This window comes from Chelonoidis abingdonii, chromosome 2 (assembly GCF_003597395.2).
Source record: "Chelonoidis abingdonii isolate Lonesome George chromosome 2, CheloAbing_2.0, whole genome shotgun sequence".
NCBI classification, from domain to species: Eukaryota; Metazoa; Chordata; order Testudines; family Testudinidae; genus Chelonoidis; species Chelonoidis abingdonii.
In genome coordinates, this window is record NC_133770.1 from 169,208,743 (window position 1) to 169,229,856 (window position 21,114).

The window sequence follows — 21,114 nt, forward strand, 5'->3', positions numbered from 1 at the left end:
TCCTTGGGATACTGAGTGAGGGGTAAACTGGACAGCTCCTGGGGTCCCTTTGTACCAGTCGGCTTAAGGGCTCTTCCAGTGTCTTGTCGGCGTCCAGTCTCCTCAGATATGGGCGGTCCTCGGGTCGGTCACAGGCGGCAGGAGTCTCCCCAGCGGGAGCTAGGGCATCAGCATCTGGCCTCTCTGGCAGCCAGGCAGCTTCTGAGCCCTGGGGCTGGGCTTTTATACTTCCTGCCCTGCGCCTTGACCTCTGGGGGGGCGGGCGCAGGCTCCAGTGACTCCACCCACTTTGGAGTCTGTAGGGACTCGTCCCTCCCTGGGGCGGCTGGGAGCCAGGCTGCCTCACTACAGGCATCATGTCAGAATCCTGCTCCATCACACTAATCCTTAACTGTGATTTTGGCCCCTTTAGCTACTCTCAGGGTATGTCTACGCTACAGCCACTACAGTGGCACAACTACGATGCTGCCACTGTGGCACCATAGCGTGGACTCTTCCTACATCATGAAGGGTTTTTCCATCAGTGTAGTTAAGCCACCTCTCTGAGACATGATAGCTTGGTAGGCCAGGGGTTAGGTCGATATGAGTGTGAAATTTTTCACACCTCTGACCAATGTGTCTAGGTTGCTAGAGATTTTAAGTGTAGACCAGGCCTAAAACATCATAGAGTAATTAGCCCTGTACAAAGAAATAGCAGTATCGGGAATGCATAGGTAAGTACAAGAGACAATTATGTTAAGATAGATTATCTCTTTCCTTGCTTTCCGTGGGAAGGGATATTTTTATGTGCAGTACCTGGGTGATGTCTCCGTCCTCTGTGACATCCTAACCATTTCTACTGCATCAAATCATGATGTCACTATAGACTATAATGATTTCAGGCAGGGGTTAAGCAGTAGAAGTTATTGAAATGGTTTTACTGCAGCTGTCCCAAAAGAGCATTAATTGTTCTTAAATAGGAGTCTCCAAGCTGAGGGCTAAAGGACTTAAGTGAACTAACTAGAGGCAGCTGTTCATGGCAGAGAAAATACCTTAAACTGCCTGATCACAATAGTGGATGACATGACATTTTGTAATAAATATTACTATTAAATATTTAGCAATAAATAATAAAGTATATTGAAATGTTATTGCCCTGCTGGCTAACTTTTAGTGAATTATTAATTCAATAAAGTGAAGGTAATGATATAGTGACATAATCATAATGATGTAATGTTGTAAAAGTAAAAGATATAAATCTATAACATTCTTTAATAATATGACCTTTAAATGTTCAATGGAGCATCAGTGTGGTCTGATGTCTGGATAATAAAGGGTGCTACACAAGTCTTTTAAGATGCTGTGGAAAAAGTGTGTCTTTTTATGTACATGCACACATTTTCTATAAGAATAATCAGAAAGCAGAAGTGGAAAAGTTCAAAGAGAAAGTAACACCAATATTTTAGTTGACACTCAGGCTGGCTGAACTTTTTGATGAGAAACAAGGTCAAATTTTTCATATAAAATTTTTGCCAAAAAAATTCACATTCCTAGTTGACACACAGCACTAGAAAGTTGGAAATTTAGAAAATTGAATCTAGTGAACCATCTTAAATCTAGAATTGTGTTTAGATGTTTATTGCAGGAGTCTGGTGGTATGCTGCAAAGCCTAGGAACCCAAAATGCAAGTTAAGGATCAAATATAGGCCCTTTTATTTCCATGCTTTGGTAGTTCTGTCACAATATTAGGGTGAAGACTTGAAGTAAATGGGAGCTTGGATTCTTACTTCACTGAGACCAGAAATTGGCCCTTAGTTTAAATTATTAAGTTCTAACTTCATTTTGACTTTTTTTCCTCTCTAAATGGCCATTTATTTTACAATAATAAATATTCATGCTAAGTAGCAAGCAGTCTGTTAATGTACTTCTTCAAGGGACTGACTCAAAATTCTTTGAAACTTTCAGGGGCCTTTGGATCTGGCCACATTTTATCAAACCTATATTTGCCCCCTTCCCGTCACCCCCAAAAATCTACAATTGATTTATGTTTTAGTGATGTAGATGAAGACAAAATATTAAGAGAAGGAGAAAATTTGCCTTTTTTAATAGATTTATATATATTGGTCTGAAAGGTAAGTTAGTGAAAAATGTTTCCCCATGTATATTCCCTTGATACTCTTATTTTAAAATACAACACAGACTTCGTTGGAAAAATAGGATCTGTTACTTTTCAGTTTTTACAGTTGCTACCATGCACTAATATTTTAAAACATCTCATGGAAAATGTAGTCAAAACACTAAGTGGGAAAAGCATGTCTATTTTTATTCAGTGCCCAAATTCTATGTGCATTATGATTATATTTTACAAGAAACTGTTAAAAAAACACGTTTTATTCACTCTATCTTCCACGGTCATTAAATAGTATCTCAGGAAAACTTAGATGCTTGTATAATGTTTTGGTGCTGAGAATATACGGAGTTTTCTTACAAATAAATACTAGATATCTGCTATCCAAAAGGGGGAGCCATAGCATTATGCTTTATTTTTCAATTTTATGTGCCTGTATACTTGCATACCATTTTCATTGTATTTTCAGTGTAAACATTCATTTTCCTTTGACGTTTTTGTTCTTATGTATTTATATACATAAGCAACACAGTACAAATAATTTAACCAGTTCATTGATCTAGTGGTTTTAACTAGAATTGTGTGAAAAAGTCACACTGAATGTCAAGCACACTTCAATGAAAGGAAAAAAATATCCATTATCTTTTTATAAGAAAGAGGACTGGGAGTCAGGAGCTCTTTCTGGTTTTCTGGACTCTGCCAGACTCCTTTTATGTGACTTTGAAAAAGTCACTTTGTCTCTTTCTGCCTCAGTTCCCCTTCTATGAAATGGAGAAAAATATTACAAGAGGTGATGGTGGTTGTGGGCCAAATATATATATATATTTACAGAGCACTGTTAGATTTGTTTGGATGGAAGGTGCTACAGAAGTATCAAGTATTATTATTTCTAAAATGAGACTTTACTTTGAGGCAAATTGTATCCACAAATCTCTACTCACACTCTGAGAAATTTACCAAACATTAGCCAGGATTGTTCTTTCAGCTGGGATGCCAGTAAACAAAGGTGTCTGCCTTTTAGGAGTACACTAGAGGAGTAGATAGATGTATAGTACTTTCTTAACTTCTTCCGGAGATTCCCTTTATTCTCTCCCAAAAGCTACTCCTATTTTCAGTGACCTCCAGAATACCCCTATAGATAAGAAGAGGTATCCTGCAACTTTTGACAAAAGAGGGGGTGGTGACAGGATGGACCCTTGAGTTGTCAATTGGACGTTTGGTTTCCCCTTTTGAAAACTGATGAATTACAATATAGGTTTGGTTTAAAAATTTATTTGAGAAGCAAACTCTGGCTGGTTTGTACATCACCCATTCCTGATTCTCTTACAATATATTTACATATCATTTTAAAGGTCTTCCGTGGTGCTGCACGGTGTGTTTGGTAAAAACAACAGAACACAGACAAACAACGAGAAGTCCATGTGGCAGTTTAGAGACTAACACATTTATTTGAGCATAAGCTTTCATGGGCTAGAACCCACTTCATCAGATGCATGGAGTGGAAAATACAGGGGCAGGTATAAATATATGAAAAGATGAGGGTTGCTTTACCAAGCGTGAGGTCAATCTAACAAGATAAATAAATTAACAGCAGGATACCAAGGGAGGAAAAATAACTTTTGAAGTGGTAAGAGAGTGGCCCATTACAGACAGTTGACAAGAAGGTGTGAGTAACAGTAAGGATAAATTAGTATTGGGGAAATTAGGTTTAGGTTTTGTAATAACCCAAACATTCCCAGTCTTTATTCAGGCCTAATCTGATGGTATCCCGTTTGCAAATTAATTCCAGTTCTGCAGCTTCACATTGGAGTCTGTTTTTGAAGTTTTGAAGCTTCCTACCAACACTACATTCTCAAGAGAGTTTCTGGGTAGTCAGGAGCCCAGGGACATAGCAAGAGAGACAGGCACTGAGCAGAACAGGACTGCTGGCTCATAGGGTTCCTGGGCCCGAATCAAGTACAGCAGGTGGACCTGGGTTCGCCACTGGCACAGAGTTTGGCTGACCGCTTTCTGGAGATGGCATTTGGACAGTAGTCTTGTTGGACTCTGTAACCCCAGAAGTGGTGGGCTAAATGGGGACCTGGCCAAAAGGCCAAGTTTCCAGAAGAAAGACTATTGCAGAATGAGCAACTCTAATATTAACATGATACAATATTGAGTCCCCTCTTAAAAATAAGAACAGCAAGCTGACCACATCCATCAGTGCCGTTCATCTCTCTGAGTTGGCTCATACCCCACTAGATCCATATGAAGAGGGGGGCCTTCACATGCATATCTTCTTTTTACATGGAAACTAGTGAAACCCTTAATGAATGTCTGAGATCTGCATTGTTGGAGTGGTAGGAGTTGATGGGATGAGTTTAGGAGTGGTGACATATGTTGTCAGTCCTCTAGTCATGTGTGTACCTCACCTAAAGAAAAAAGATATTAGCCCCCCCCCCCCGCCCCAGTTTTACTATGTTTCAATTTTAGGGGGAGGTTTCTACAGCCTAGGAAGAGTCTCTGAAGGTGGAGCTTCACTGCCAGGGAGGTGAGAGATCCCTGCCGGGAGCCCAAACCAGTGTAGAAACACATGACCTTTACACTCATGCCTTTCCACAGATGCACAAAGTTTGTGCTAGGGACCCCCACCCTTTTCTTGGGTGAAGACAGAAGCTGTGCCCCTCTTCCCCAAAGGACAATGTGAGAGATTCCCATGAGGAAATACTTACAGAAATTTCCCTTACTGGGCTCATTCCTCTGCCCTTTATCCTGAGAGGGGACAATGTGACCTTCCATGTGGAAGGTCTCCTAATTATTTTACCACTATAGAGTGGATTACGTCACTGAATTAACTGTAAAGAACAAAATAGTCAGACACATAGATGGACATAATTTGTTGGGGAAGAGTCAACAGGATTTTTGTAAAGGGAAATCATGCCTCACCAATCTACTAGAATTCTTTGAGGTGGTCAACAAGCACATGGACAAGGGGATCCAGTGGATATACTGTACTTAGGTTTTCAGAAAGCCCTTGACCAGATCCCTCACCAAAGGCTCTTAAGCAAAGTAAGCAGTCATGGGTTAAGCAGGAAGGTCCTCTCATGGATTGGTAACTGGTTAAAAGATGGGAAACAAAGGGTAGGAATAAACGGTCAGTTTTCAAAATGGAGAGAGGTAAATAGTGGTGTCTCCCAGGATCTGTACTGGGCCCAGTCCTATTCAACATATTCATAAATGATCTGGAATAAGGGGTAAATAGTGAGGTGGTAAAATGTACAGATGATATAAAACTTCTCAAGATAGTTAAGTCCCCGGAAGACTGCAAAGAGCTATAAAAGGATCTCTCAAAACTGAGTGAGTGGGCAACAACATGGCAGATGAAATTCCATACTGATAAATGCAAAGTAATGCACATTAGAAAACATAATCCCAACTATACATATAAAATTATGGTGTCTGAATTATCTGTTCCTACTCAAGAAAGAGATCTTTGAGTCATTGTGGATAGTTCTCTGAAAACATCCACTCAATGTGCAGTGGCAGTCAAAAAAGTGAACAGAATGTTGGGAATTATTAAGAAAGGAATAGATAATAAAACAGAAAATATCATATTGCCTCTACATAAATCTGTGGTATGCCCACATCTTGAATACTGCATGCAGATGTGGTCGCTCCATCTCCAAAAATATATATTGGAATTGGAAAGGTTCAGAAAAGGGCAACAAAAGTGCTTAAGGGTGTGGAACGGCTTCTGCCTGAGGAGAGATTAATAAGACTGGGACTTTTCAGCTTGGAAAAGAGATGACTAAGGGGGGGTATGATTGAAGTCTATAAAATCATGACTGGTGTGTACAAAATAAATAAGGAAGTGTTATTTACTCCTTCTCATAACACAAGAACTAGGTGTCACCAAATGGAATCAATAGATAGCATTATTAATAGACAGAAAGAATTATTTTTTTACACAACACACAGTAAACGTGTGATCCTCTTTGTCAGAGGATGTTGTGAAGGCCAAGATGACAAGAGGCCAAGACTATAAGAACTGGATAAATTCATGGAGGATAGATCCATCAGTGGCTATTAGACAGGATGGGCAGGGATGGTGTCTCTAGCCTCTGTTTTCCAGAAAATGGGAATGACAGCAGAAAATGGATCACTTGATGATTACTTGTTCATTCCCTCTGGTGTACCTGGCATTGGCCACTGTCGGAAGACAGGATACTTGGCTAGATGGACCTTTGGTCTGACCCAGCATGGCGGTTCTTATGTTCTTATGTAGGCTTTATGGCAAAGGAGAGTTTTGAGAAAGGATTTCAAGATCATTAATGAGGTAGCTTTGTGGATGTTTATGGGAAACACGTCCCAAACTTGTGAGACATTATGGGAGAAAGCATCAAGGTACTTATTTGAAAATTTAACAAGTGGGCAATGGAAGCTGACATCATAGGTACAATCAGAGGCAATCGTTGATAACTGGATAAAGAGAGGGGTAACATGGTCAAAGTGACTTGTATGTCCTTTAGGTGGTTGCTTCTCATCTGCAGACCAGGAGAATATTCTTTGAGCAGTACTTGTGAAGATCCTGCTTGCCACTTTGTCATATTCTCACTGGGTTATTCACATCCCAAGAGGGAAATGGGTTTGCTGTCCAGTTGTAATAGCTTTTCTGCATCATCTATTGAGGATCATGATCTGAAAGCACTTTATCAGAAATTCTGCATCACAGAGATACATTTCATATAATGAATCATTGTTTCATTAAGAAAATCTGAACACAAAGGCTTTATGGTACTTGGTGAAGATATAAAAGTCCTTTAAACTGTTGTGATCAATGTATGACATATTGAATATTTCATAGACATATCTGCAATCTGTTTATTCATATGAACTCATTAATGTATTCCTCTGGTTCTCTCTTGCATATGCCCACACCCAAATGACCTTCATGGATGAGGTGTGCATTCCTTTCCCTATGCTGCGTGGAAGTTAGTTTAATTATTTTTAAAATTACATTATCAACAACCATTAAGCCAATACGAAATGATGATGATCATCACTAGAAATTTTTATTTCTTTCTTTATCTCCAGCTATCCCTCAGGTATCATCGTTTTGAGAAAATCTAGTCCTCCACATTTTGGGGGGAGGAAATAAGCAAATACATTTTGAACAATAGCTTATCAGTGTTTATCTTCACATTGTAACTCTTATTGCATAGCAAATGTGCTTTACCTGAAACTGTTGGATGTTTTCCTCTGTTGAAAGCTGCAAATGCTTTTTGGTGCTATTTTGCTTCTTTGTATGCAGAAAATTTTTTTTCCTATTATTCACTACTATGTGACCCTAGTCATTTCTTTCACTGACTTATTTAGTAACTTTAAATTCACCAAATATACTTACTACTGAAGAATTTGGTCTTTCGGTGTAACTAGATTTTTTTCCTCCTTCAGAGAGTAATACCTGGGATTTCCTCGTGATTTAAACAAATCTACTGTGTGTCTTTGGTGCAACTGATTTAGTAAAACAAATCTTTGAATTGTTCTAGTTTATTATTTATATTTTGATTATATGAGTTAAGACCTGTAATATACATTTAATCACCTATAATTTTTCACAAATTTTAATCCCTAATGCAGGCTGTTACCATACTCTGAGCAGTAAAACCAAGTGGTCTCACTGTGCATTTTCATATTCACTTAACACTTGATAATGATAATCCCAGTTACTAGCAGTTTCTTTCTGATGCAAATTCCTAAAATTTTACTTTTGTTTTCTCTACATCATTTACACCATTCTAGCAGAAAAGGGCTCTCTGGCTTTATTTCCCAATGTATAAAAGTCAATTACTTTTGATTTCAAGAAAGGGCAATGCTTTTGATATTAAAGGATTAGAGTAATATTATTTTTCACCAGCCAGTTATTCTCAGTGGGGATAAATGCCACATGGTAGAAGCTTGGTAATCTACACTTTGACAAACCATGCTCTTTATAACCAGCACAAAACACCTGGTGGTCCTTACAACCTGCCCCACCCACCTCCATCTCTAAGCATAGATTTAATAGCAGATGCTGTAGTTAAGTTTTACTAACACGTCACTATTTTTACAAATAGGCTTTATAACTCATATGTGCCTGTTCCTAAATGGCACAATATTTAAGAAATGTATTGACCCAGGGGGAGTTCAGTAAAGATCAGTCTCTCCATGAGTTGCAGGATGTGTGTGTGTGGGGGGGTGCAGACTTCTCCTCATTGTGTATGTGGCCTGCTGTGCGGTCAGCCGAAGGACAGGGATATGACATTGTTCCTGGACGTCGACACTTCTTTGGGGTGATGTGTTCCCTTCCCAGTGTATACAAAGGACCTATCCTGTAAGAAACTGAGTACAGTGTATGGTCTATAGGGAGCATGACTCTTCACTCTTATGTCAATTTATTCTCCTCTTTGACATTTTAATTTAATGGGTTTTTAATGTATGGATGCACTTCTGTTTAATCTATGCATATTTTTTGTATGAGTTTTGTTTGGATTAGTTTTACAAGTAATTTTAGAGAATATTAAGCAGATGAACAATGAACATCTGCTCACAAAAAAGTGATGAGCGATGGAGCAATGAAAACCAACAATTGTTGTTTACAGAATTTTAAAAGACGTAAGCAAAGGGCTTCAGGAGCTTTTGCTAGATTTCATGAATATGGTAATAGGTGAAATCATTTCCACTATCAGGCACAGTGATTTACAGTAAGAAATAATGAGATTCTACCTTTGAAATAATTATGAAGTTTTGTATATGCTACAATTCCCCCAAAGAGAAGTTTTGCCATAGTTACAGAATTGTCACTATTTTTTAAAACAAAAATTATTCCTTTTTATTTGCTTATAGAAATGACAATCTTCTTTTGTGTAGAAGACTGAAAAATTGGGGTGGAATCATAAACAAATTTACTTTCTGTGAAACTACTGAAGACATCCATTTTGGTTTTGCCTTGTGTGCAAGAAAGAAGGGGCTTTGAGGAGTGCATATATGTGCACAATTCTAATGACCACTTATGAAGGATTCTCATTTTCTGGGGGGTTTCTACCTTGTATCTTTGACTGAGGAATGTGTGATTGTCTTTTAGCTGCACATAAGAAAATGACTGTTGGTAAATGCAGATGGTAGTGGATAGCTTTTTATTATTAATGCCTATAATCCTTTATTTACCCAGAGAACGAGATATAGTATATCACAGATACCAGCTTTAATAGCTTCCTACACTATTCATCATGTCTCAGTCTTGATCTCTGTGGACCAGTTTTAGCAGATCTATTTGTGTATTGATCTCTGCTGATATTCCCACAGTCCAGTGGTGTGTTTTGTGATGGAAACATTTGCCAAATAGGAACACAATTAATGTCACCTGCCTTGTTTTTATTACACAGAAAAATCTAATTGCAATTAATTGGGAGGAGTCAGAGAAAAATAAAATACATTATAAAAAAAAAAAACTTTGCATGGGTTACTATACTCCCTCCTTTCTTCCCAGGACCAACAAAATATTAGAGATTGTCTTGGTCATTTGCTAACACTTGCATTCAAATTTTAAAAGGGCATTTCAGTAGAAAATAACAGACATTTCTGGCTCTGGGTGCACTAAGGTGTAGGCAGTAGATTTGTCATTCATCACAAGAAGAGACCAGGTTGGCCGACTGGCCCCTCGAGGAAATGAAGTGGAAGAAATTCACTATTCTTCAGATAAGAGTTTAGCAAACACCTGTTGTTTGGCAGAGATGTTATGAGATTGGAGAATTAATGGATGCTTATCTCTGAAACTTTTCAGGTATATCCATACTGCATCACTGTTCTTTAGAGTGAGCCTGACTCATTGGCACCTCTCCAAGAAATAGAAGATTCGGAGCTAACCTATTGGTTGGAGTAGATGATGTGCTGGCTGTGATGAGTCAGGGTATATTCAGTCCAATTATTGACCAAGCAGTATGGCATAATGGATACAACACTGAACTGGCAGAAGACTGGGTTCTATTCCTAGCTCTAGCACTTGGTCTACTATATTTTTGGGGGTAAGTTGCCTCTCTGTGCCTCAGTTTCTGTGATAGTGCTTCCCAGACCTGTGAGCCACTGTGTTACCACCCCAACAAGTGCCAGTTTTGCTGTTGCTAAACTATGTATCAGTTTCCTGAGACACCATATTGTCTGCCTTGCCAGCAAACTCTTCAGGACTCAGCCCATTCAAACCATGCCTAGCAGATAACAGTCAGGGAACTCCAATTCACAAATTTCCCAGACATCTGTTTGCAGTACTCAGCCTCTCTCGCAAACCTTTATCAAATTTGCAGCACCCTTAACGAGACTGTATACAGCAGTTTATTAGCTGGGATTCACAAACCCTCCACTTCAAACAAAACACCTAGTGGTTTATCGTAAAAGTAAAACAAGATTATTAACAAGAAAGCCATAGGATTAAGTGATACCACGTAGAAAGAATAAAAATAAAAATGGTTACAAACAAACAAAACTAAAATGTGCTTCTAAGATTAAAACTTAACTTAATCGGCTCTAGTTCTTGTTCAAGATGGCTTCCCTACTTACAGCAGCTTCTCCAGCATGGCTGGCTATTCCAGCCGGGATCCACCCTTACAGAGTGATAGTGTTGGTTTCTTTGTTTCGTCAAGAGGTAGCTAACTCTAGAGCAGCGGTTCCCAAACTTGGTTCATGGCTTATTCAGGGTAAGCCCCTGTCAAGCCACGAGACGCTTTGTTTAACTGAGAGCCCGCAGGTATGGCTGCTTGTGGCTCCCAGTGGCCGCAGTTCACCATTCCCGGCCAATAGGAGCTGCAGGAAGCAGTGGCCCAGCCCGCGCCCCTTCCTGCAGCTCTCTCTGGCCAGGAATAGCAAACGGCTCACCACAGGGAGATGTGAGTGGCCGTACCTGCGGATGCTCAGGTAAAAAAAGTGTCTTGCAGCCTGCCAGGGGCTTACCCTGAATAAGCTGTGAACCAAATTTGGGAACCCCTGCTCTAAGGGTTTGCGATCTCTCTCTCTCTAGTCCAGTAAACCTTTAAAATATATTCTTCTGAGATATTGGCCTCTTTTATTTGGCTGGAGAAAATCTGATTATCAGCCTCCTCCCCCCCGCAAAGTGCCAGGTTTAAAAACATTTTAGTCTCATATTTCCAGCACATCTGTAAAGACTTTTGTGGATTAACCGTACATAATCACACAAGAATATTAATAATCAGTGAGTTATTAGTTTATACATGATATATTACATACCATCTTTCGGGTAAATATCATGACAACAGTATCATCTGGCACTGAAGTGCTCTTAGGGACACAATTTCCTCATGTATGATATGGGGATCATAATCCTGACCTTCTTTGTAAAGGGCTTTGAGATTTACTGATTAAAAGTGCTATATAAGAGCTAGGTATTATTACTAGCAAATTGTGTTATTAATCTTTTAAACTTTCTCCATTTGCACTGATAGTGTGTGCAGAGCAGCTATTTCCCTGGGATTTCCTCTGTGATATTTATTAGTCTGGGCTTGCTGCTCAAGGCTGCACACCTGAGGTAGCCAGCAGATTTTTCCCTTAGCCCAAAACATCTAGCCATCTCACCATAGTCTGATCCTGGCTAGGATATATTCCATAGGGATTTTGTCATGCCAGTGGATTATGATGCAAGTACATGCATGGTTTATATGCCATGCATACATTACAAACATATTTTTACCACAGTCACCGGAAGTTCAGGATTGATTTGTTTCCTACTAACTGCTCAGGCGGACTAGCATGAAATTTAATTTGTGCTAATCAACTTGAGGTGGGGGGAGCAGAAAATTTATGTGGCTCATTTATTTTCCATTACTACAGCAATCTCCCCCTACTTATATCCCTTAATAGAATGTTTTATATAGCAGCTTTCATACTTTATAAAGCAGAGGCTTAGGCACTACTGATGCAAAAACTGTGTAGGCAAACTGTCTAGCTGTTAAGCTTTCAACGGTGGATCACTTAGCCTCTACAATAGTGCAGCATTCCATAGTACTGCATCAAAATCAGGGCTGGATTAAGGTAATCCAGGACCATAGGAACATGACAATTTGAGGCCTCCTGTGGCTTCGCCCCTGCAGAGCTGCTCTCATACTCTTGGAGTGGCAGTGTGAAGGTACTCTCAGGAGACAGTGGCATGGTACTCTCCTGTCCCTTTAGGAGAGGTACCAGGGCCCCTTCTTCCCCTTGTGAATGGAAGAAGTTGGCCTCTTATTATTTACTGAAGTAACCTGGATGTATATGTTTTGGTGGGTGAGGAAGTACACAATGCACTCTTCTCTTCCTGCCCCATGTAGAGTTCCCTGCAGGGACAGTGCAGGCATGGCCCTCCAGGGCAGTAGATCTTGGACATAACACCCTATTGAGATATGTGTGTCAGTTCGTGCTTCTCAGAGCTGTTGTTTTAGGCTATCTGCAGTCTAAGCAGATGTTACTGCATTGGTTACACTTGGTTCATATTTTTCAAGTGTTTCTTCAAAACCATGAAGCAAGTAATTTACTTAGAAAGAAAGAAAGGCAAGACTCTCATTTTTCATCATAAGAAATAGGACTTTAGGCTTGGGCCTATAGTGCCTATGCCTTAATTCAGTCCCAGACAAAATGTAAACTTTGAGCATAAATACTGCTCTTGGTTAAGAATTTAAAAACCATGCAGATGCCTCTGTCACTGTTTTCCATCTGGAAGGAAGTGTTTATGGTCATTACAGTACAAATTTTGTCTTTATAACTTGAGAGCATCACTAACATGGTGCTATCAGCCATTTTTGTGCAGCTTTACAAGGAGCTAAAGATAGCCAATAACCTGTGTTAGAGCACAATAGAATATCTGGACAGCCATTGGGTACATTTCAACCTACAAGTAATTTTCAACAGATCATTTAAAAACCAATGGGTTTCAGGGAAAACTATTGTTATCTAAAATTGGTGTGTCCGTCTAGCCATAAAATACTTGAGTGAAAAATGCAATATGGGGCTGCTAACTAGTGTGTAGGCTCTTATTTGAGACATATTTGCATTCAAATGTAGCCATTAATTCATTTTTTGTAAAAGGGGAAAGTAGCAGTGACTAGAGATGATGTTGGCAGGGGTTTGCACTCAAATGCCAAGGTATTTCAGTCCTGATTTATAGCAACTTGATAGTCCACTAATGAGCCATTATTTACCTAGATTCATCTTTTTAAGAATTACATCAAATTGTGTGGCATTTTGATAATGTGCTGATGCCCGCTAGTTATTAGGATGTGCCATAATTTGGTCTCAATCATTGATCTCCAGATGGGAAAGGATAATTCACTAATGTGTGTGTAGACTGGTGATTGTGATGTGGTGTAGGGTATATGGCAGAGTTTCTCAAACAGTGGTCACCGCTTGTGTAGGGAAAGCCCCTGGCAGGCCAGGCCGGTGTGTTTACCTGCCCCATCCGCAGGTCCGGCAGATCGCGGCTCCCACTGGCCGCGGATTGATTGCTGCTCTGGGCCAATGGGAGCTGCTGGAAGCGGAGGTGCCGCAGATGGACCTGCAGACGGGTCAGGTAAACACACCGGCCCGGCCCGCCAAGGGCTTTTCCTATACAAGCGGTGACCCCTGTTTGAGAAACCCTGGTATATGATGAGGCAAGACAGAATGTAGTGCTTGTTAGGTTTTGTAATGATTCTTGAATGGCATATTTGCACTAATGTTCATTAATATTTTAATTAATGGCAAAGGGTGCTTAGAAGCCAAGACAAGCATCCTTTTGTTGTATTGAATTCCAAATAAATAATGAATCTCTGGTGTTGACAAACCCCTTCTCATCAACCTTGCAACCCCCAGGGACACTTTTACCATTACTGAATAATCACATTAAAGCAGAAGTTCTGAAACTGTGGTCTCTTGTTCTCTGGTGGGACACGGAGCACTTGCAGATGCTTTGCAGAAAGTTGCCTGCTCACGTGTGGCTGTTGCTCCCTGTCCTTATTTCCACATTCCAAATTACATTAAAAGGAAGCTAAAAGTATATTAAATACTTTTGTTAATATTCCTTTGACATGTTGACAGTTGCATGTTTGCCACAGAGATGTTATGATACCATGGATAGGAAGGAGGTGCCTGGGGGATTGTGAATGAAAGGGTAGGTGATGCCTGAAGCAATCTCTGTATTAAAATGTGAACCATGCTATGAAAATGTTTGAGAACCACTGTTTTGAAGTTATGTGTGTTCCTTGTCTCGTTAAAAATAATAATAATATTAATAATAATAATAATAATAATAATAAATAGATATCTAGCTCTTTATAACATGCTATGCCTATAGAGCTTAAATTGTTTTACAAAAGAAGTGACAAGGCTGGGAATCCACTGGGCCACACTGCCTTCTACAGAAAGATATAAATGTCATCCAAAAATATGTTTTAGACATGAAACATGAGGTATGTCACATAGATTGTAAACTCTTTGGGGAAGAGAACCATCTTTTGGCTTTGTGCCTATCACAATAGTGTCTTGCTCCTTGACTTGCACTCTTACGCACTACCACAATATAGATTCTAAATAATAATAATAATGAATATAATAAAAAAGGATCAGAAATAAACATTAATGTCTAAGACTGATTATTTCCTTCAGGCTCATGTAATTTGTGGATTATTTATTTATTTTATTTTATTTTGCATAAGGAAATAAAGGTTAGACCTATTTCAGACATTGAAAAAAAGGGGGAAAATATTTTCCACAATGTGATATTTATTATAACTCCATGTGACAGGATCGTGCATTATTATCATCAGTGAGAGGTCATTTTAAATAGCCGGATTCTGCAACTCTTTCTTACAATGACTGGTGTGTACTCACAAAGGTAATTCTATTGTCTTCAATGGGACTACTCTGATTACTAAATACTACTCTCTGCAAGTAAGTGCTGAAGAATCTGGTAGAACCTCTATATTGCCTTCTGATAAATAAGATTATAGAAACCTGCTTTTGAAAATACAAGTTTTACAAGAGACTATTGGGTAATGCAAGGTCAGATTGATTTCCACAGGTTTCACTGATGACACATTCAAATAAACAGACAAAACAGGTAGATGAGAAGGAAAGGAAGCAAGAAAGCAAGCATGTGTTGATAATATCAAATGGGATATTTGCTTTATCAAATTATGATGAAGAGCAGCATGAATAAGTAAATAGATTCACTGTTTGACAGAAGTAGCATTGTAAAATACTAAGGAACCCCATTTTAGTTTGGTGCTTGCTTTCACCTAAATTTGATTTTTTTAATCATTCCTTCCAGGATGTTGCCTGAACCATGCTTGGCTCAATAAAAATGACAAGTTCCACCCATGACCTGAGATTATGTTGATTCATTAAATTTATATTTCACCAGTTGACTAGCACCTTCTGATCATATCATAACATGAAAATGCTGGATTTTAAAATAATCCAATTTGCTTTCATAATATCTAGGCATTTTGTCTTTTATCTCAAATCATATGTAATGGATGAATGGCTTTCACCTCCTCATCAAGAGGTGAATAACATATTGAATGATGGAAGAAGGGGGAAAATGGAAGATATTAACCATGCTGATAATTTCATATGAAGATTTTAGAGTCTGATACAAGGAATGCCTTTTAATTTGTGTTTATGAACACTTACACTCTCACACTCACTGATTTTTTTTCTTAAGACATGCCAAAAAGTGTGTTATTCATCAGCAGAAAATGTGGGTTTTGGATCAACTCATTACCCGTGAAATTGATTTTCAATTTCCAAAACTAATGGGATAAATGAAATACGCCTGTATAAACTGTCAGATGGCATAGATACTGAGAGGCAGATTCTCAGTTGGTGTAAGTTGGCGTCAGTGGAACTATTATGATTTGTACCAGCTGAGTATTTGCCCCTAAGAATAATATTGAGAAGGTCTACTGGTATAGTTAATGATGACTTCATTTTCCTTTAACAAACATGGATACATTACCCATACTTTTTTTCTCTTTCAGTGGTGTTAGACCACTGTGCAGACTTCAACAGCTCTTCTTCCAGGTGCTTAAATGAGCCATTTACAAATATTTTATGTGTCTGAGGGAAAATTTGGGTCACTGTACAATGACATATGTTTTTTTTTCTTCCCTTGAGTAAGATCTGTGGGGTCAGAACAATGTGGATAACATTTAATAGCGAACAAATGTACACTCACGCATTTGAGTCTTTATGATTTGGCATTTTTGAAATCAGTAGTTTATAACAACAAAGCCACAATGATGCCATGTTTGGGACAGGGAAAATTCAGTCTAAAATGCAAGTTGTCCCTTATATTCTAGATAATCTGTTAGCAAAATGTATGAAATCTAAATAGGAAGCTGCATTTCACTGGTTTCAGAATACATACTGTGTCATGCATGGGAAGTTGCTGTGCATTCCCATATTGCTGCTATAGAAACATTGTTTTGAAATAATAGATTTCATAAAAGACAATATAATAATTAAAGAGCAGATTTTTATCATGCGAAGGCAGTGTTGTAATGGATAAGATATTGGAGTGGAGATGCTGCTTATATTCCTAACTCTGCCACTGACTTGCTGTGTAATCTTGAGCAAGTCAGTTTAGCTTCTGGTGTGTCAGTATCCCCACCTGCAACATGGGGATAGTGCTACTTCTCTTGTTTTGTCAGGCCGCTTGAGATACACAGATGAAAAGTGCTATATAAGAGCTAAGTCACTATAATAAAGTAGAAAAATGCTACTATCCCCATTGTACAGATGGGGAATTGAGGCACAGAAACTTGCTCAAACTGTCACAGGAAGTCTGTGGCAGAGCAGGGAACTGAGCCTGGATTTCCCAAATCTTAGGCTACTGTCATAAACACTGAATAATTCTTCCTCTCTACTATTATTAGCAAATGAGACATGCCACTCCTTTCCATACAGGATTGAACAATTATTTGTCTCTAGCACTTTCTCAGTCTTGAACTTTCTTCTAAGCTGTACCTATATATACGTAGTATTTTCTATGGCTCTTATCCTCCCTTTATTGAAGTCAGCGATAAAATTCTCATTAAATTCCATGGAATTCCAAGGAGCAGAGCTTAGGTCCACTAGGATTGACATGAACGGTCATCTGATCAAAATGGTACGTTCTTGTTTAATCACTCGAGACAAAAATATAGTGGGCTTCTAATGTGAGAGGACTTTAAGTTATAGATCTTTTTACCACTATCGATCCCTGAAAGACAACACAATAATCTGTTATTTTTATCCTACAGCAAAATTTGCTATCCATTTGATATTTGTTTAAATGTGAAAGAAATGACTGCTTCTCCTCGTATTCTGTTTGTTCAGATTTGTGAGTCATTTCCCTTCACTTTACTTCTTCCTTTTGAGGGAATCTGGGTTTTAGTTTCCCAAAATTACTTTTCATAAACTCTCACACACAAAATGCAGTCAGCTTCCATTCAGACATCCCTATTCATGTTCAAATATTTGTGCTACTCCAGATACCATTTGCATATATCACCTGCTGCAAGCCCTAGAAATTCAGAAGGCACTCTGATGAGAGTAGAAACATCTTTGTGTAGGTTTTTGTTTCAGTAGCATCCTACAGTTAAATAGTACACACTGAGGAAATGGGGAATTAATACAATACTATCCCAGTTCCAGGCTTGTTCAGCTGATTTTCCATGAGCACAAGATTTCTTCTTGAACTGTGAGAATTTTTACACAATGACTCTTTGAACATAACAGAGTGTTCATTTCTAATAAGGACCTGCCACATCACTGAGCACTTGGCAGAAGCTTGATTAGGAAGAAATAAAGACAGGATAGCCATTCTGTATTTTAAAACAGCTGCTACATCTTTTGTGTCCTCCTAAAATCAAAGCAAAATACCAGAAATAATGTGCCTTTAAGGGTCATATCATGCCAGGTTGTTGGCACTATTCATCAGATGGAACTGAAATTAATTTACCACATTTCATCTCCTGAACAAACTGATCTTCAGAGGAAATTTTGAACCATATTATTTACCACACCCACATCATACAGTTTTTGCCAGCTGAATACCTGTGACCTAGTGGCTGGCTAGGTTTTCAGAAACCATTTCACTTTTCAAGGATTTCCAGACACAATCAGATGTTACTAGTAAGTTGTTTGGTTCTATTCATAGCCTTATGAATGCTATCTGAGTTAAGTAATTACTTTCTATTTGGCACCTAAATTGGGGAACTAAATTATTCTCATTGGTTGATCTAATTATCATGGAGTATTTCTGCCAGCCCAACATAATTAACGTCCTTGTTGACAAGCATTCAGATGAAAAGAATATGCACACCTCTATAAATAAGCTGTTCTCCTGAAGTCTGGATATCTGGAATTTCGGTCTTTATTCATAATGGCCAATTCATCAGGCAAGTTATAAAGCTCCTATACAGAAAACATGAAGGAGTCTTAACATAAAATGTAGAGAGACTAGGATATTATATTGCCACATTGTATTTTGTCTTCAGCTTCTTTTTGTACCTATATAATACACATTGCATGTTATTAATATCCCTATTATAGCCTTTATCAAAATAATAATAGGTGTTATCCCTTCATGCACCCAAATGTATAATAGTTAACTGTGATTATTGAAATAATATTTGTCTGGTCCAAACATATCAAGAGAAAAACAGAGATTTGACAACTATATTGGGTATAACTTTGGTGGTTTACAGTATTAAATAAAAAAGACATGCTTTTTTCATTTAAGATTAACAATATTCATCTTTTAAGGGACATGCTTTTGTTATAATTGTTTGACTGCATAACATGCCTGTTTATGTAAAAGTCTTATATTATTGCTAATAAAACATTACAGTAGGTGGCAATATGTTATGTAATCCCACCTTGAATCCAAACTACTAGATTGTAAATCCACATGGCAGTACCATATATTGAAATGCCATATCTCCATGTATAGCAGCAAATGCACATTTATTACGTTTACTACATTCCACCTCGTGGGGTTCTAAATAACCACAACAAAATGTAAAGCACAAGGTCTAAATGTTTAATTGTATATCTATTCATGTTTAAAATTTAATTAATATCCTTTATAGGGGTGAAAAAAAACCCACACCTGTCCTCAACAAACTCCGCTATTATGACCAGTATCATTAATAAAAAAGATGTTTGACCCTACTGGCTAAGCTATTCTAAGTGCATGGCTTACCTGTGTCATAAGAAACTTGAAGTAAAGTGCATTGCTCTAGGGCGTGAACTTGCTCATATTAAAGTCAACTGCAGTTTTGCTACTGACTTTACTAGGAGCAGGATTGGACTCCTGGTTGTAAACTTGTCTGCTGCAAAAGGAAATTACCCTAACCGAGCTCCTATTCTATTATCGTGACTCATTATTTTCACCTGTCTGCAAGAGGATAAATTGGTACAGTATGCACATTGCTACAGTATTCACACTACTACATTATTGCAAGGAATATTGATTTCCTTAACATTAGTATTCATCATTCTTTGTTTGAGACTTGTATGCTCACTGAAATTGAATTGATGTGATTGCATGTTTCTTGTATGTGTAAAAAATGTTGTTTATCAGATAATTGCATTCTGCAGGTTACTTTGAAGTCAAAATATCAACTGTGCCATTCATTCTTTCTGCCTTGGTTTCTATCCAGTCTGCTGTTTCTAAATATCATGTTGGCTAGGTAGTTAGTTAGCACTTCTGGAAGTAGCCTTATAGTTTAAGCTGGCTGTCTTTGACTTGCTTCTCAGAATATCCCAAGGAGCATTACCTTTACCTCTCCAGGTCCCTGAAGCTTATGCTAACAGTCATTTTAACTGACTGTCATTTTTTCTGCTGTATCAACTACATATAAAATACGGAATTTTTTTTTATAGAGATAGGGATTTTTCTCACTCAGATCAACGGCTAAAACTTGCTTTTTGTTTATCCTTTTATTTAGAATGAATTCTGACTATAACCTTTTAATAAAAATAGAAGTCAAAGATAGGGGGGACTGCAGTTAACACTCAGAAAAGGAGAGAGAATACCCTGCATAAAAATGTTAGGATATACAGTTAAAGTGCAAATAAAATAGAACTTACTGTATGTTGACACTGTATAATAGCATAAAGCTTCCTAATATACATAAAGCAGTCTCTGTGTATATATTTTAATATTCAAGGAAATTAACCAGGCATTGCAAGTTTTGTGTTTCAACTTTCAGTAGTCTATTACAATATTTTTATAGCAACATCTTAAAATCCTGCCCCCCCTTATTCCAGAAAATAAAATAAATCAAACCTGAACAGAAAATGTAATAATCAAGGATCACTACTGCTTTGAACAACTTCTTTTAAAGAAAAGTTTCCACTTTTAGCTGCCAGTAATTCCACGGCTAAAATAAGTTAATCCTCTTACCTTATTCACCAATGTAAAGTGAATCTAGCTTGGCTCTGTGATGCACTGCTCAGTGCTGCTTCTCTGCCTGCTTTCCCTCTGCTGCCTGTTACAGTATCTCCACTGCTGGATGTACTTGCATCTAACTGGGGCTCCCTCTCTCCCAGAATCACTTTTAACTCAGGCAGGCAGGGAACTGAAGCCAAAGGGACTCTCTATCTGATTGGTTTCCATTCAGTGCCCATGATTAATAAGAAATGTCCCTCACACAGAGAGATATTGCTGCTGATGGAGCCGCAGTGCTCAACATGAGAAGGTTTGGGGCTGAGGGGAGTGCAGGCTTTGCCAGGCATACAGTGATTTGCAAGTGAATGCAGTGGGAGGCTACCGAGAGGAGGGCTTTGTCAAAGACCCCCTTTTGATAGAATGAGCCTCCGGGTTTGAAGTCTCAGTTAATCAGTCCAGTTTAATCTGTTTTCAATTTTAATAATAAAGATGAAGGCATGTCTGTAACCTGTAAATCATCTGGAGAAAATATTTACCCACATTATCTATCGTTGCGATTCAATGCCATTTGTGCACACAGAAACACTGAAGA

The 21,114-nt window shown here is 38.4% G+C and overlaps 1 protein-coding gene across 1 annotated transcript in view; it reads right to left on the bottom strand.

Annotated features, from left to right (window-relative positions):
• The window catches only part of CDH9 (cadherin 9), a 119,955-nt gene extending 99,259 nt beyond the window's left edge, over positions 1–20,696 (bottom strand). Inside the window, exon 1 of the mRNA XM_032777706.2 lies at positions 20,538–20,696. The gene's annotated coding sequence lies outside the window, so the exon portion shown is untranslated. The remainder of the gene's footprint in view (positions 1–20,537) is intronic.
• Between the last annotated feature and the right edge of the window lie 418 nt (positions 20,697–21,114).